The 16,330-nt window shown below is 36.3% G+C and overlaps 1 long non-coding RNA gene across 1 annotated transcript in view; it reads left to right on the top strand.

The window, feature by feature from the left end:
• LOC115281253 overlaps positions 1–15,763 on the top strand; it is a 46,656-nt gene extending 30,893 nt beyond the window's left edge. The window contains exon 3 of the long non-coding RNA XR_003904193.1: positions 15,644–15,763. This is a non-coding gene — a long non-coding RNA (uncharacterized LOC115281253). The remainder of the gene's footprint in view (positions 1–15,643) is intronic.
• Positions 15,764–16,330: the final 567 nt, after the last annotated feature.

The raw sequence follows: 16,330 nt of genomic DNA, 5'->3' as shown, positions 1-16,330 counted from the left end.
GCACTAAGAGAAGACACGGGGAGAAGTCCTTGACACCCCAAAGCCTGAAGAAGCAAAAGGAGGCAGTTATTAGAGGCCAAAGAGAGCTAAAGAAGTAGAACAGAAGCTCTCAGCAGGGTCCTTAGCCTTGGAGGAACTCAGCCGTAGCCAGTCGTAGAAAATCTGCTCTCTTCTTCTTCCTGCTCTACAATCTCTTGTAAGTGGTCCCCATTAGCTGTACCCAAAAACAAGCCAAGAGCATGGGATACCAGACTATGCAGTCTACAAAGATCAGTCTGTGGGACCATGGATCAGTGAAGAAAAAGTGTGGCGAAGGATCTATGAGAATTCAAGGGAAGTGGAGAAAGACCTGCATGATGGTCTACCTCAGTTAAATCCCAGCACGCCCCTAAAAATAGCCCATCTTTTAGTTAAGGAAATCAGGAGCCAGAGGGGTAGATGGTCAACCCATGTTCAACTTGGGTCTGAACCCAGCTCTGCCCACCACTACCACTACCAACTGCTCCCACAGTTTCTGTTTAAAAAAAAAAAAAGGAAGAAAAGATTGGAATAATTTCTCTTGAATCAGAAACATTGATTAGTTTAGGGTAAGTTTTGAAATAAACCACTTTGTGATTCACAGACACTTTGAACAGCATTGCAGTTGGTTTTTCACAGCCGTACTGTTGTTCGGCCTGAAAAAGAGCTTTATCCCCAGTTGTAGATGAGGCAGTTGAAGAGGAGTTTGTTTTCACTCATACAATCATTGTTAGAACTTGTTCTGCTCAATCGAAACTTTAATCCAGCACCACTATCTCCCTTTCCCGCCAATGCACTATTCAGTATGGCTTGTGTATTGAAAGAGATAGTGTTTTATACCTGTATCATTAATCTCTTGTAATTACTGCCTGGCAACAAATTTAAATAAAAATAACACACCCATTCCACATGACTTACTTCAACAATTATTTGTAAGCTCTATTTTCATAATGTTTGTGTGTTTTGATTTGTGGATAATCCTTGGCCTACAAAGCAAATATTAATACGCTATTAACTGATCCCATAGTACAACTGGTGGTGACCTTTTCGAAAACTGAGATAAGCAGATGAGAGCAGCCCCATGCAAAGTAATAAAGGTCACTCAGATTTTATCAATTAATTTTCATAATGCAGATGTCAAATAAAGCCTACTTAATAACATGTACATTTTGAAAAAAAAAGATGACACCATGAATTATATTAGTTGAACTTCCACGATGAATTTGGTGAATATTCTCTATATTACACCACGTCTGAGGATTATTCCCCGTGAAAAGAGGGAGTTCTAAGGAGACGATTGGCAGACAGGTTTTCAGCTACCGTGTGTGCAATGCCTCTACTCCATCCTCACCCCAACACCCCCATTCTCGTTGTGTCTGACACAGCTGCACCCTGAGAATGGGAACAGTCCCAGCATCACAATTATTGATTAATAGTAATTCATAATATTAACAACAAATTACACTGGTAACCTATCATAATAATGCTTTATCGTTTCTCATAATTCTGTAGGTTGGCTGATTTTAGCTAAGCACTTCCTGTTTCTCTTGTACTCCACCTGGAGTCACTCATGTGGTTTCATTCAACTGTGAACTTGGCCAGGGCAGTGATATCCAAGATGGCCTTACTCACAGGTCTGAGACCCTGGTGCTAGCAACCAGGTGAGGAGCTGTGGCTTTTGTCCATGTGACCTCTCTCACTCTCTCTCCAGATGGCCTCTTCTCATTCAGTAGACTAGCCTGAGTTTTGTATTTTTTTAAATGGTGGCTAGTTTCCAATAGAGCAAAATCAGAAGCTCCCCAACCCATATGGGCAAAACCTAGAACTGGCACAGTGTCACTTTGGCCACCCTCTATTGGTCAAACAAGTTATAAGGGCAGAAATAGACTCCACTCATTGAAGAGAGGAATGATGTACTCATATATGGGTGGGAAGATTGTACGATCGTTGGTGTTAATCTTTGGAAGGATCACCTCAGGTCTGTTAAATCAAAAAACAAACAATGAATAGAAAATAACAAGTGTTGGTTAGGATGTGCAGAAATTAGAACCTCTTTATAATTGGTAAAAATGTGAAATGGTGTAAATGCTATGGAAAACAGTATGACAGTTCTTCAAAAAATTAAAAATAGAATTTCCATATGATTCAGCAATCCTACTTCTGGGTATTTATCCAAAGGAATTGAAATCAGAATCTCAAAACGGTATTTGCACTACCATGTTTATTGCAGCTTTATTCACAGTAGCTAAGTGGTGAAAACAACCTAAATTCTTATTCATGGATGAATGGATAAAGAAGATATGGCATATACATACAATGGAATGTTATTTAGACATAGAAAGTAAGGAAATCTTGTCATATACTACAACACAGACGAACCATGAGAACATTATGCTAAATGAAATAAGGCAGTCAGAGTAATACAAATACTGCATGGTTCTACTTCTAAAGTAGTCAAGCTTGTGGAAACAGAAAATAAAATGGTGATTCCCAGGAGCTAGAAGGAGAGAAAAATAGGGAGTTGCTATTCAATGTGTGTAGTGTTTCAGGTTTTAAAAAGTTGTAGGGGGCTGTTGTATAACATTGTGTTTATAGTTAATAACACTGTACTGTACGTTTAAACTTTTGTTGAGAGTCAATCTCCTATTATGTGTTTTTTACCAAAATTTTTTAGAAATCAAGATAGTAATTACTATCTGCTGGTGGCGTTGTCATGTGGTAGGTTCTTTTCAGAGTTTTAACTGCCCTTTTTCTCAGTTAATCCTCATGTCAGCACTAAAAAGTGAGATGAAAAAATTAATCTTAGAAAGGTTATGTATTCTTTTTAGGTCCTAACCCAAAAATGTTAGAGATGGGATTACAACCAAATTCATCTCCCCAAATTCTTTATAACAGTATTCTATTGTTATTCATAATTTCTATTACATATACAGTATATTACTTTTGAAGTGAAATGAATATATACTGTCATCCAAAATCAAACCAAAATAAACCTGGTCTATGAGAAAACCTGAGGAGACCAGTGAAGAAGGAATGCCAAAGATAAAAAGTGAAGACATAAAAGAAAAATGGGACTTCATCTCCAGGTTACCACAAGACCTTTTTTCAACCTGGTAGCTGGTAGAAGGTATTAGAGAATTCATGCATCATGCTCTACATCAGTTTATAATAAAATCACCCAACATAAATAAATCTCTATTATTAATAAATCATAATGATCACCATGATCATAATAAGTATTAATAATACAATGAATCAAATAAATTTCTCTCATTAATAAAGTTATAATTAAACAGTGGAATTCTCCTCAAAGTATTGTTATAAAATATCATTTATTGAAGAATTTGTCAAAGTCTTTGTGATGTGTTTTTCCACTTCCCTTCTGGAAAGCAAGACAGATTTATACGTATGAGTCTATCTTTCTCTTATTTTTAGCATGAAAAGGAAAGAAATTATTCTGATTTCTTAACTATTTACTTCAGATTAGGTACTTAAAAAGCATCCACTATGTAAGTTCACATATCTCATTGTATTCAAATCTTCTAAACATCAATTTCTCCATATGTGAAGTGGGGCTGATATGCTCATAGCACCATTTGTTCATCCAAATTACTAAAAATATATATTTTGAAGAGCAACTATGTGAGAGGCATTCTTTAGATACTGAATAAATCCTGTTCACATAGGATTTATATTAGATAGGAATAAGCAGATGTGGTTTTTTTTCAGGAGGTGGTATAAATTTTAAATATAGCTTCATAATTTGGTACTTGCTATCAGATAGTAAAAGAGCTTTGTGAAGAATGGAAATTTGCTGAGGTGATTGTGGTTGAGTGGAAAGGGAACAGATCATGACAAGATGAAACCAACGAAACAGGGCTTAGAATTCCAGTCCAGGTAGAGGGAAGAGCAGTCCTTGAACATGAGGAAGCTGACATAAGAATGAATTCTGGAGTCTAGCAGGTGTGGGGAGAATACAGAGATATTGGAAAAATCTTTGCAAAATGCAATACATAGAGTTTTGAGGCTGAGGGCTAGGGGGTTGCTTTGTTTTGGTCAAAGTAAGGGTTCCATATTTGTTCTAACTTCCATGGGAAGCCACTGGATGACTTTTTCAGAACTCAAAGATCTTGAGTTTGTCTGCACTAGTCAGAGTAATTCTTTTTTTTTTTAATATATACTCTCATTATACTTTCTTTGTTTAGGAGATAGGAGAGTATCTTGAAATATGTATTTCCTAGTCTCCCTTATGAACTGCTTCCAATTTGTTCTGTACAGTAAAAGGCACTGCGCAGGAGTTGGGAGAGTGGGGCATGGTAAAAACATATCCCCACTCTCCTCTCGATATGGCACAGAATCTTCAGAAATGACTGCAATCCTTCAATGGTTTTAGTACCTGCTGAACCCCTCCACCCCCATAGTTCCATTGAAGCCAAATGGCCTCAACTACTCAGCTCTTGTAACTCTAATTTTTTTTTTATCTCCCAAGTTAGAAAGGTAATAATGACTTCCCATTGATCTTAATCTCTCGGTTGTCTCATTGGTCACTTTTGTCCTATCATCTTTTCTAACACTTTTGTAATGAATCATGTGTAATAAATTTCCACTGTTGATCTAGCATGAAGTTTCTTTCCTAACTGGTTCATTGTTCAAGATCAAGGCAGCTTAGCATGTGGCAGAGTCAGGAAGAGTCTGGAGCATACTTCTGGATCCCTTGCTTTTAATGTACTATTAGTTTTGTGACCATGGTGTTTATAGATTGTTGATTTCCTTGATATTTTCCTCAACCAAATGTTAAGATTTCTAAGAGCCCAGCTTTAGATATTTATCTGTACGTTCTTGACACCTAACTGTCACTTAATAGACATCAATAAACTACTTTTCACTTTGTGATACATAAGAATTCCTGGTTATAGGACCACCTGTCTGATCTAGTAACCTAATTTCTAAATTAGTCCTGGTAAGACAGCCCTTTGCAAGTGTTTGCTTACATCAGACTCAGACACAGAAGCCCTCTTCCTCATCCTCAACTCCGTAGCTGGTGTCCTGCTACTTTAGACTTTCTTGCTACAGACTTTCTAGGGACCCATTGCCTGTATGCTATATCTTCAACATATTAAACCTCTTCATTCTCTTGTTGTTGGAATTCACATATCTATTGAATCCAAGATAATATTGAATGGTACCCTAAAATTTAGTTTGGACACATTGTCATATTTTGAAATCTTTCATTAAGGTTAAATTGTTAATACCAAAATGGTCAACCATGATGATAGATCTGAACGGACAGAGCAAGACAGTGCTTTTATGTGCACGGAGAGTGTTTTAAGCATCTTTGATCATGATAACATTAATTTAAACATTGGCCACATGCTGGAGAAAAAAGATTTCATATTTATTGACTTTTTTAAAAAAAAGTATTATGCACTAAAGGGAATCTTAATACTCATGTGCTTATTGACTTTTCAAACCACAATATAACTTACTTTTTATGTTTAGAGACAGAGAAAAACAGCATGAGCGGGGGAGAAGGGCAAAGGGAGAAAGAGAGAGGATCCTCAGTAGGCTTCACACTCAGTGTGGAGTTTGTCGTGGGGCTGGATCCCACAACTCTGGAATCAGAACCTGAGCCAAAATCAACAGTCAGACACTCCACCAACTGGGCCACCCAGGTGCTGCAAACCACAATATTTTATAACCTTTTCCATCCCATGAGAAAAATTTTGAAAGTCAACTAAAATAGGGAATTACTTTGTATGTAAGTTATAGATAGTTTAGAGAGACTTATTTCCAACAGATTCAATTCTCATTTTTGAAAATCATGTACATATTAAACTTAGATTTATTTTAGCCAAACATTATTTCAAGCTCTATAACTATTCTATATTTGAATTATAAAACAGTACCATAGTTGGTGGTTGTATAAATTTTTAAAAGGAATTTTGGTTTTATAAAACAAGCCCAGATGAAGATCTTTCCTTCAAAAATAGATATGATTCTTTCTGGAATATAAACTTCAAATAAGAAAGAGAATGAAAGAGAGAGAGCAGGATGGGAGGAAGATCCTATAGGTATCTAATTGTTATGGCTTATATTGTACCTAACCAATGTGTCTTTAATTGTCAGTATATGATATGACTGATAGACTCAAAATAATAAAAACAAATCCACTGACATATTTTGATAAAGAGTTGCTTTTTCATGACAACATTCTCATACATCTAGGATTAGCCATTAAATAATAGGAAATGAGAACAAATCAAAACAATTTAGTAATAACTCTGTGTCTCTCTGCTTTTGTTTTCTGTTTCTGTCTCTTCTTCCAACACTTCTGAAGTAATTGGTTCACCTAAAAAGCAAAAACTTGATAATTAACTTCAACAATTATTGTAGTTTCTTCATTCCTCCTGAAATTAAGTCTCCTCTTGGTGTTTCCACATCACAGATCAAGATGCACCCCCTAATTAAGTACTAATTTACTTTGACAACTGAAAGTTAGCAAACACAGAGGCTTCAAAATTGTAACTTATTTTCAATAAAATACTGATCACTACTTTTTAAACACATTAGTCTCAGAACATTTTCTTTTTAATTGTGAAGTATCAAATCAGTTGGAAGGGTTTATATTAAAACACTAACATGGACTCCAAAACTTCTCAAGGAGATGAACACTCAAAGCCATTAAAGACAAAATGCGCTATCAATTTGAATGACAATAATAGCGTGGTATATCCATTAGTGCATTAATACTACATGAAGCCATTATATTGTTTCAACATATCTATTAATACCCTGTTTTCACATTTCTATTAATATAATTAGTGATAATATGGAAAGCATTCAATATTTTTGAAGACTTAAAAAATAAAAATTTAAAAGGAATATCTCTGAGAATTGACACAGTATTTTTTTTCTTATTTTTCCTGCCCAATGACAATAAAAAGTATTAACAAAGAACTACCACCATACAGATACATTATACTGGTTGTCTGCACAATCAAGGAAATACCCTGGAAGTTGAGCTGATAAACCATCTTATCCAAGATTAGGGTTATATCTGGAGATCCACATTTGAGTTGGGTCTGTATACCATCTTAATAATTTATTTTCATTGTGACCCAGGTTAAGCCACATGAAACACAGTTAATTTCATTTCTTATAAAATCCAGATGATATCATGTACCTCATAGAATAACTCTGAGAATTATAAACCCCATTTTAAGGCTTAGCACATTTCTTGGAATATTGGAAGTTCTTAATAAATATCAATTTTTATAGTATTATTATGTCTTAAAGTAAAGATTACTCACAGTAATCTCCAGTGGGGTAAAATTATCTCCATTTTGTGGGACAAGTGAACTGAATTTGGCCCATGTATATATACAGGCAATAAGTGAGGTTGGATTTCAAAGAGAATCAACACGTGAAGTTGTCATATTCTAGTAGGTGCTCCACAGAGTCCCTGACAGAATAAACACACAGCAACTTCAACAACAATAAAAAAAGCATCAATATTTTGATTTCTTCAACATGTGTCTTTTGCTCTTATGACTCTTCCCTTTTGAAGTGGTTGTGTCAGACTATATATGAGGTCACCAATAAGACTAGTCAAGTAAAGATATCAATGGAGCCGGCACTTCTACAGACAGAGTATTTATACCTAGTGGCTGGGATGTGGTAATATTTGGAACTCTCATTTCAATGCTATCAGGGATGTTAAAGCTGAAGAAGCCATGCTAGACAACAGATCTGTGAGGTGATTCTCTTGCTTTAAATCTGGCTTATGATCATTTGTCTCACTGGTGGTTTGGTTTCATCGTGGAGAAATGTAAGACTTTTCCTTTGTGCTAAATTTTAGCTCTTGTTCTTGACTCTGACCCCTGCTGCTTATCGCACTTCAGCTCTTGAAATTATTCCATTCTGATAGCTAAGTGTGTTGAGGGGCAAAGGGAAATTCAAGACCTGACAGAGTCACTCCAAGATAAAAGAGCATTTCAGCTACTGCTTCTATAGTATCAGCCCATAGCAGGTGACGGGTTTTGATTTTTCTAGGTCCTACCCCAGAGCCAGTGTACAGAATTCAAAATTCTGTCTTTATTTTTATTTGTAACTTGGTTTGATAAATGTCTCATAGTTTTACACTCAACCAGGAATTGTTTATCTTACAACACACACACACACACACACACACACACACACACACTCACTCGGAAGCCTAAAACAAATCTATATTTTTCCCCAAATTTGGAGAAGTTTAAAGTACATTAGAAACAACATTATTAATTATGGCTGATAGTGATATTCTACTTTATTTGATATGTTTTTCCTCTTCTTCAAAAATATATACATAATAGGATTCAGCAGGTAGTCTGAGATAATTCAAGGCATCAGTATAATCAAGGCATCTCCTAAGCAAATTTAATATGTGATAGTTGACTTCTCCAATCTTATGTATCCCCATATGTATGATTATATATACACACACATGTAAATATATCAATGTGTGTATGTGTGTATATATATATCATTGTGTATATATGTGTGTATATATCATTGTGTACATATGTGTGTGTGTATATATATCATTGTGTCTATATGTGTGTGTATGTGTGTATATATATATATATATATCATTGTGTCTATATGTGTGTGTATGTGTGTGTATATATATGGCATAAGACAGAGAGAGCTATGTGATATGGCTTGATATCAGAGTGGCCTCCAGGCCCTGATTTTTCCTGCTTGCACTTTAAATGTATGGCTAGAGGCTGGTATTTTCTAGTTGTCAAGAGGCTGTCTGATGTCTTTCTGGCTTAGATGTGAACACGACCCCCAATTCTCACTAAGTTTCTGCAGAATCCTTACTATTTTATATGCCACCCTCTGGGGTAGCTTGAGAAGAAAGTTCAGAGAAAAGGTTGTATTCTGGGCGGACAGCTAGCATCTGTCTAAAAGGCAACTTCATTTGTTTCCACTTTATGCTATTTTATTTGAAAAGGGGTGTTTAAGTGATATTTGCTTGCTTCTTGCTCTGCTGGCGAGAAAAATCACATTCTGGAGACAAACATGTCAGCAGAAGGTCTCAAAGATTTTGAAAGAGTTTCAAGTGTGATGGTAAAAAAAAAAAAAATTGTAAGGCATTTATTTTTTCCTGCTGAGAAGAGTTACTTATTGATGATACTGTTAAATCAGTATTTCAATGGGATTTTTTTTTCCTAGAAACTACAGTACCCTATATTTAAGATTAAGCCAACTAATATGATAGGTGGAAAGTGGTTGATGTTTAATATCTAGTATTGAAGCAGATGTGCTGAAATATAAATTTTTATACATCATTGCTGATAATATATATTTATTCAAGTTTTCCAGAGGGCAGTTTTGGACTGTTTGCCAAACTTGAAATACACACGGCGTTTGTGTTAGTAAATCTACAAATGTAATTTTATTCTACAGACATCTTTGCCCCTTTCCAATGGCAACATATAAGGACATTCCTTGTGAAATTGTATGTAATTGTCATCTATTGATGAAAATTTAGGTTATTTGTAAGTTTTTCATCATCTAAATAAAATATAGTACATTAAAATAGTTAATATATGGACTACAAAAATTAAATGTATCTATATGCACTGACAGGTAAAGACAATTGCATTTGCATAAAACTCATGAGAAAAGAATTAGTATAGAGTGATGTCTACGAGAGCAGTCCAATGAATTAAATTCTTTGAGTTTAATGTCTGATTCCCTGTAGTAAGTGAGTAATTACATACAAGTTACCCAGTATCTTTGACCATCAGATTTTCCTTTGTTAATATAACTCTCATAATGGTCACATTAAGGAAATTTCTCATAAATTAAAAGAATGAATTTTGGGGAATGGGATGGGTTGATGAAAGGAAATTTACTTTTTAATTATATGGTCATTAAAATGTTAAAATTAATTTTTACAGATTTTAAGACTATGTTTAATATTTAAAACAAAACTTGTAAAAGGAAATTTCTGCAGCAGGCATCAGTTATTATAAAGTGAAATTTGATGAGTTAATGATTGAATTCTGAACCATATTTCATTTTTCAAAATTTTTTAATGTTTATTGAATTTTGAGAGAAAGAAAAGAGTTAGTGAGAGTATAAGCAGGGGAGGAGGGGCTGAGAGGGAGACACAGAAACTGAAGCAGACCCCAGGCTCTGAGCCCTCAACACAGAGCCTGATGCGGGGCTTGAACTCATGAACTGTGAGATCCTGACCTGAGCCAAAGTCAGATGCTCAACTGACTGAGCTACACAGGTGACTCCTGAAACATATTTTAAAGTCTGAAACATTACATAAATTCCATGTTTCAAGGTTTGCCTTTAGTTCTGAGGATCCTAAGTTTAAGGCTCAGACCAGATCTTTTCCTTTGAGATAAAGAACGTCTTACTTTTTTGGTAAATATATTGGGTCCCTCTACCTATTCAGTGCATGAAGCCAAAATGAAAATTGTTCATGGCTTTCAAAAAATAAGTTAAAATTACAGATTCTGAAGGCATCTAGGTAAACAAAACTGAAACTTTACAAAGAACGCTAGACATTTTGAATTTAACAAAATGACAAACAATATCAATAATAATAATGACATGGCACTTGTAACTAGGAAACTTCTCAACACGTATTAACTGAAGTATCTTCATTCAATCCCTATATTTTATTTATGAGAAATACAGGCTGAGACACTACTAAGTCATGCAACTATAAGTATATACATGCAGAAGTAATCTAAGCTTCATATGTTTTAAATATTTTATTTTTTTAAAGTAATCTTTACACCCAAGGTAGAGCTTGAACTTACCACCTCAAGGTCAAGAGTCACACATTCTACTGACTGAATCAGCCAGACACCCCAAGGTTTTGTTTACTTTAGTTGTAAATCTGTAGAGATTTCCAGTGGTTTTGTTATGGAATCTGGTCTGGATCATCCAGCAGAAGAACCAAGCGGCACTTGGAGATCTTGGAAGGCAGGAGGCTTATTTTAGCTGGTGGGCTCAAAGAAGATCATTCTCCAGAGGTCTGAGCCCTGAATTCAAATGGGAAGGGTAATTTTAGCATCATCTTCTGCATTCATGGGGGGTTTTGCGCCTGCGGCAAACAAGGCAGGAAGAACCCAGAAGAGGAATCTCTCAGCTAGGAACTAGAAGTTGTTTTAGCCCTGTCGGCCATTTCATGGTACAGAACTTTACTTATTTTGCCAACAATTTTCTTACCTTAGTGATTTATTCCAGTTTGATGACTCTGAATATTAGTACAGAAAGTTATTGTATGTATAAATCCATATGCTAGGACATCTTTCATAAGTAAGAATTATAACTTTTTATTTCAGTGTGACCTACAGACCAAGAATAAACTCATATTTATGTAACCAATCATAACAATATTAATGACAATAAATAATTGATCAAACATCAACCCCAAACTTCAATTCTTAGAATACATAAATGTTGAGGCACCTTGGTGGCTCAGTTGGTTACACACCCAACTCTTGATTTCAGCTCAGGTTATATTCTCACGGTTCATGATATGGAGCACTCCGTTGGGCAGCATGGTGGTTGTCTCTCTCCCTCTTTCTCTCTGCCCCTTCCCACTAGCACTTTCTCTCTCTCTCTCTCTCTCTCTCTCTCTCTCTGTCTCTCTCTCTCTCTCTCTCTCTCTCTCTCTCTCTCTTTCTCTCTCTGTCTCTGTCTTTCAGAATAAACAAACTTAAAATAATACATAAATATCAGAAATAAATAAAAACAAAGGAAAAATAGCTCTCATCCCCTTGGAAGTTTTCAACATTAATCAAAACCAACCTAATTTTAATTATATTGAAAGGTTTTAATGTGTAACAATAAGTAACTGAAGATGACAAAGCAAGTGATGTCAGAAGCCTGAAGGAGAAAAATGCCACTTCACCAATGGAGACAGAAGGGTAAAATCTGCAGAGATACATATTTTTATTAATTTTAACTTTTTTTTCTAGAGAGAGCATGCATGAGCAGGGGAGAGGGACAGAGGGAGACAGATAGAAAATCCCAAGCAGGCTTCATGCTCAGCACAGCACCCAATATGGGACTCAATATCATGACCCTAGGATTATCACCTGAACTGAAATCTAAAGTTAGATGCTCATCCGAGGTCCCCGTGTGCCCCAAAACTGAATAGATACAGACACTAATTGTATAAGATCTATACCTTTCACAGCCAGTTAAGTTTATAAATTATGAGAAATATCAGAAGAGCTATGTCTTTGCCTTTAGAAGTTGAATAAAGGCTCTCATTTATTATTCATTCATCTATGTCTTCATTCACTCATCTACTCATTCATTCATTCATTCATTCATGATTAATTTATTCCTTAAATAGTTATTTAATATCCCCTGTGGTACCTGGCACTGTGCTAATTGCTTCAAAAAAAAAAAAAAGAAAAGATAAGAAATCAAACAGACTTATTAACACTTATATCATTGGACTGTGATTTCCCCAAGAAGGACTTCTGGCTTTTGGATTTGTTTGAAGGACTTTGAGTCCACTAGCCATGCTCTTGACATGAAAACTGGCACCCTTCAATAGAGTAATTTGAGGAGAATGCTAAAACATGCTTCTTGGGAAGACTACCAGTGGCATTCAGAAAAAGAAATAATGGAAGCTATAATACTACAGGGCTCATAACATTGGGAAGATAGTACAGTCTCTAAGCTTGAAGGAGTCAGGATAGGGAGTCAATACCAGAATGCTGAGAACACTAGAGAGAGAGGGGGCTCCCTAGGGAGTTAGAGCCATGAAGTCACCAGACCAAGGAAACAGAGCAGGCAGACCACTATGGACTATGCAGCAGTCTCAACCCACTCTCCTACTGTACTCAGATTTCCTTCCCGTGTCTCCCACTGGTCTAACTCAACCACGTTCTAGAACAGGGAGAATCCACTGAGACACTGCAGAAAGACAGCCTTTTGAGGCACAGAACAAGGTTTGGATGAAGAGAAAATGGAGATAGCCCACACTCTAAGGGAAAAATACCAAGAAGTTAATGTTCCTCCCTGTGTGCAGGCAGATAGCATTTCCTCCCTCCCCTAATATCTCCACCCAAACTTCATGGGTGCATATAACAAGCCAGACTAATAAAGGTAAAAAAAAAAAAAAGTGTCATTTCATCTTCTAGTTTCATTATTAGTGATTTTTTAACATGACTGTTGTTGTGATCCCTAATTAGAAACGTCCATCTTTGTTTGGTTAAAATATTAACAAATACCTAATCAACTTTCTATTGACATATTGCACCCATTCAACCAGAGGGATGCCCAATGGAACGAAGCTCAATAGAGAAAGGAGAAAAAGTAGAATTAGAAGACTAGAGGGATTAGTTTCCTTTGGTTCAAGGAAATGTTATTTTGTCTCAATCCACTAATAATAAAGACTGGTCTGAGTGACCTGATATCTCTGCAAAAGGACACGTGTCTTTTGAGAACATGAGGATCAGTTGAAAATTACAATGGCAACTTTTGTTCTTCTTCCCTCACATACTCAAATACTGAAAGTAAGATTCTGACTCCCACGAGTAAAAGTGTAAAGTGTAATGCTGATGTTGCACTTAAAATAGTTGACATCAGGGGCACCTGCGTGGTTAGGCATCTGACTCTTGGTTTCTGCTCAGGTCATGATCTCATGGTTTGTGGGTTTGAGCCCCAAGTCTGACCTCTGCACTGACAGTGTGTAACCTGCTTGGGATTCTCTCTCTCCCTTTCTCTCTGCCCATCCCTCACTTCCTCTATCTCTCTCTGTCTCTCTCAAAAATAAATAAACATTAAAAAAGTAGTTAACATTATGTTACAGTAACTGAGCCAGAAGTTATTTTTAAAACATTAACTGAGATACGATGTTTAAAGCCTTTGTCAGTGTCTGAGATATAATGGCTTTTTATCAAATATTAGGCTCTTAATGCGAAGAAGAAAAGGAACTATTTTTCCTCAGCTTCCTCATCTAAACACATCTGATTGAGCTTCATTTATTTTAAAGCATTTTGAGCCCTAAAGTCACAAATTAGTAACAGATCTCAGAACTATACTATGTCTCTCACAGATACACTTGTGAGACCAGAAAGTATGCTCATTTCATATACAAAGGCAACAATTCTGCTTTAAGGAAAGGGCACTAATGTGTGGAAATCAAATATTCTGAGGCTCTTTTGGTTAGCTATTTGGGAGGGAGGAGGGGCTTTTGCACAGACTGCATAAAACACTTGAATAATGATGGCGCTCAGTATAGACATGTGGTATGTCATTCAAATATTGCCTTTGTATTGAGACAGATATGAACTTCCATTCTAGGTCCATTGACCATTAGTGTATAACCACGGGCAAGTCAATTAACATTTCTGAGTCAGATTCCGAATCTATAGCATATGTGTTTTTTCTTACCATTGTGTGGGAACTTTGAGAGGATTAGGGATATTTTGCTTTTACATAGGTAATCATAGAATCATTCTCTTCCTCTCCATTGTAACAATTAGCTATATATTGAAATTAATATTTGTTACACACCAAGCTGAGTACTAAATATTTTGGACTTCATTCAAATACTTAACCTTCACATAGTTTTCTTTTCTGTAATATGCTTTCATGTGAGGATGGTATGAGATATTGTATGTGGCTAAAGCTAAAATTCAAAATAAGGTCTGAGTGACTTACGATTTTAGTAACCACTTGGCTATTCAGTAACTATTGTGCCACCTGACAAAGTGTGCTTGATTCATCTTCTTGATGAAGCAATCACAGATACCAGTCCCTACTAGAAGAATATGGTTTCCTGCAATTTTTTTTAAACTTTTTTTTGAGAGAGACAATGTGTGTGTGAGTGAAGGGGAAGCTCAGAAAGAGAGGGCAGAGAGAGAATCCCAAGCAGGATCTGTGCTCTGTGCAGTGCCTGATGTGGGGCTCAAACTCACAAACTGTGAGGTCATGCATGACCTGAGCCAAAACCAAGAGTCCAAGGCCAAAACCACCGGAGCCACCCAGGCACTCACGTTGCCTGCATTCTAATAACTAACATTTACAGTCTTCTAAGCTTACTTAGAATTACAAGAATCCTACTTTCTCATTTTCTTTCTGATCATTTCTGATGAGGATTTTTTGGAGTCTGGAGCTGATGACCAAGAAAGAATTCTTGAAGATGCCTTTGGTGCAAAAAAGGTGATTTTATTGAAGCATGAGGACAGGTTCCAAGGGCAGGAAGAGCTGTCTGGGACCTTGAGGAAAGACTGGTTTTATACTATGGCGTTGAGGGCACAAAGTTTGCAGTGAGGTTTTGATATGCTAAAGAAGACTCACAGGACATTGGAAGCCTAGCTATCTTCAAACTAAGGTTGTTTTCCTCCCTAGCAAATCATTGGCATTAAGCCTGTAAGGAGTTCTAAGAGAAACATTTTACTCTGCCTGCCTCAAGTATTTGTCAATGGACTGACTGCAGGTTATAAGGATATTTAGTTCTATCTGTCATTTCCTTCTGCCTTTGTTTCCCACATCATTATGGAGGGTGATGGAAACTGAAGTTCTGTGGGACTAGGATCTCTATCAGTTAACCTCTGTTTTTCCCCTTTCCTTTGTTCCCCGGCAGCCTGGAGTACCTGAGGAATATCACACATATCCCGCCTGGGGGTTTGGAGACTGTGTCCTGCCAGCTTGCTTCATGCTCCCTCATCAATGTACTTTACCAAGATAGCATTCTCTCACTCACTGTACCTACTTTGTCACACTTTATTAGTAAAATAATCTTCCTAATGGCTATCCATTCATGCTGATTACCCCAAACCCACACCTTAGAGGTTGATCTGAAGGGCCAGGTGAATCCTACACACGCAGAGGGGTGAGCGATGGAGAGGAACCTGTAGTACAGGTAGCATAAGAAATCCTTTTTTTTTTTTTTTTAAAGAGAAAGGAAACAACTTTTTTGGCTTTACTGAGGTATAACTGACATATAACACTTAAGGTGTGTGATGTTATGATTTGATATGCTTACATAGAGCAAAATGATTACCGCAATAGGGTTAGTGAACATCTTTTCGATTCACATAATCACTATTTCTTTTTCATAGTGAGGGCATGTAAGATCAACTCTCTTAGGCACTTTCAAATGTATAGTATAATATTGGAGATATAGATATTTATATAGATATAATACATCTTATTTATCCATTCACTCGCCTACAGATAGGTTGTTTCTATATCGTGGCTATTGTGAAGAAAGCTGCGATGAGGATGGGGATGACGTTATCTCTTTGGTATCCTGACTTTATTTCCTTTG

Source organism: Suricata suricatta, chromosome 16, assembly GCF_006229205.1.
Source record: "Suricata suricatta isolate VVHF042 chromosome 16, meerkat_22Aug2017_6uvM2_HiC, whole genome shotgun sequence".
NCBI lineage: Eukaryota > Metazoa > Chordata > Mammalia > Carnivora > Herpestidae > Suricata > Suricata suricatta.
This window is presented reverse-complemented; position numbering and strand designations above follow the sequence as displayed.